Raw genomic sequence first — 2,310 nt, forward strand, 5'->3', positions numbered from 1 at the left:
ATTAAGTCCATCTTGTTTAATGTGTCATTTAAAGCTTGTGTTTCCTTATTTATTTTCATTTTGGATGATCTGTCCATTGGTGAAAGTGGGGTGTTAAAGTCCCCTGCTATGATTGTGTTACTATCAATTTCCCCTTTTATGGCTGTTAGCATTTGCCTTGTGTATTGATGTGCTCCTATGTTGGGTGCATAAATATTTACAATTGTTATACCTTCTTCTTAGATTGATCCCTTGATCATTATGTAGTGCTCTGCTTTGTCTCTTGTAATAGTCTTTATTTTAAAGTCTATTTTGTCTGATATGAGAATTGCTACTCCAGCTTTCTTTTGATTTCCTTTTTCATGGAATATCTTTCTCCATCCCCTCACTTTCAGTCTGTATGTGTCCCTAGGTCTGAAGTGGGTCTCTTGTAGACAGCATATATACGGGTCTTGTTTTTGTATTATTCAGCCAGTCTATGTCTTTTGATTGGAGCATTTAATCCATTTATACTTAAGGTAATTATCGATATGTATGTTCCTATGACCATTTTCTTAATTGTTTCAGGTTTGTTTTTGTAGGTCTTTTCCTTCTCTTGTGTCTCCTTCCTAGAGAAGTTCCCTTAGCAGCTGTTGTAAAGCTGGTTTGGTGGTGCTGAATTCTCTTAACTTTTGCTTATCTGTAAAGGTTTTAATTTCTCCATCGAATCTGAATGAGATCCTTGCTGGGTAGAGTAATCTTGGTTGTAGGTTTTTCCCTTCATCACTTTAAGTATGTCCTGCCACTCCGTTCTGGCTTGAAGAGTTTCTGCTGAAACGTCAGCTGTTAACCTAATGGGGATTCCCTTTTATGTTATTTGTTGCTTTTCCCTTGCTACTTTTAATATTTTTTCTTTGTATTTATTTTTTGATAATTTGATTAATATGTTTCTGAGCATGTTTCTCTTTGGGTTTATCCTGTATGGTACTCTCTGTGCTTCCTGGACTTGATTGACTATTTCCTTTCCTATGTTAGGGAAGTTTTCAACTATAATCTCTTCAAATATTTTCTCAGACCCTTTCTTTTTCTATTCCTCTTCTGGGACCACTCTAATTTGAATGTTGGTGCATTTAATGTTGTCCCAGAGGTCTCTGAGACTGTCCTGAATTCTTTTTTCTTTATTCTGCTCCCTGGCAGTTATTTCCACTATTTTATCTTCTAGCTCACTTATCCGTTCTTCTGCCTGTTATTCTGTTATTGATTCCTTCTAGAGTATTTTTAATTTCAGTAATCGTGTTGTTCATCACTGTTTGTTTGCTCTTTAGTTCTTCTAGATCCTTGTTAAATGTTTCTTGTATTTTCTCCATTCTGTTTCTGAGATTTGGGGTCATCTTTACTATCATTACTCTGAATTCTTTTTCAGGTAGACTGCCTATTTCCTCTTCATTTATTTGCTCTTGTTGGTTTTTACCTTGCTTCTTCATCTGTAACATATTTTTTTGTCTTTTAATGTTTTTTTGATGTGTGGTGCTATATTCCTGTCTCACTGGTTGTTTGGCCTGAGACATCCAGTACTGGAGTTTGCAGGCAGTTGGACAGAGCTGAGTCTAGGTGCTGAAATGAAGACCTCCGGGAGGCCTCACTCCAATTGATATTTCCTGGGGTCTGAGGTTCTCTGTTAGTCCAGCAATTTGGACTTGGAACTCCCACCACAGGAGCTCAGCCTGACCTCCGGCCTGGGAACCAATATCCTGCAAGCTTTGTGGCATGGTAAAAAAAAAAAAAAAAAAGGAAGAAAGAAAGAAAAAAAGGAGCAGTACAATATCAAAGAATAAAAAACAAAATAGAATTAGAAAGATAAAAATTATACTAGGAAAAATAAAACCATAATTGAAACAACTGCAACAAGGTAAAATAAAACCACAACATAAAAAAGGAAAAAAAAAAGAAAAGGGGGGGGGGGTACACGCCAAAAAAGGAGAGAACAATAACAAAGTATAAAGAATAAAATAAAATTAGAAAAATAAAAGATGTGTTAGAAGAAATAAAAATATAAAAGAATCATCAACAGTGAATCAACAAGGTAAAACAGAACCCCAATCTAAAAGTGGAGAAAAGAAAAAAAAAAAAAAAGCCTTGGCTATGGGGACAGAGTTTAGGTGGGGGTGGAACTTAGGCAGGGGCAGAGTTTAGGTTGGGGCGGGACCTAGGCGGGTGGGTGGGTGATGTTTGAGCGTGGGGTGGGGTGTTGGTGGGGTGACGTTCAAGCGTGGAGCCTCTGCTTAGGACCTGTGTGGAAGGGGAGAGGCAACATGTCGAAAGGAAGGCCTCTGGAGAGTGGAGTTCAGGAGT

The sequence above is a fragment of the Eubalaena glacialis genome, chromosome 12, assembly GCF_028564815.1.
Source record: "Eubalaena glacialis isolate mEubGla1 chromosome 12, mEubGla1.1.hap2.+ XY, whole genome shotgun sequence".
In the NCBI taxonomy this organism is placed as follows: Eukaryota; Metazoa; Chordata; class Mammalia; order Artiodactyla; family Balaenidae; genus Eubalaena; species Eubalaena glacialis.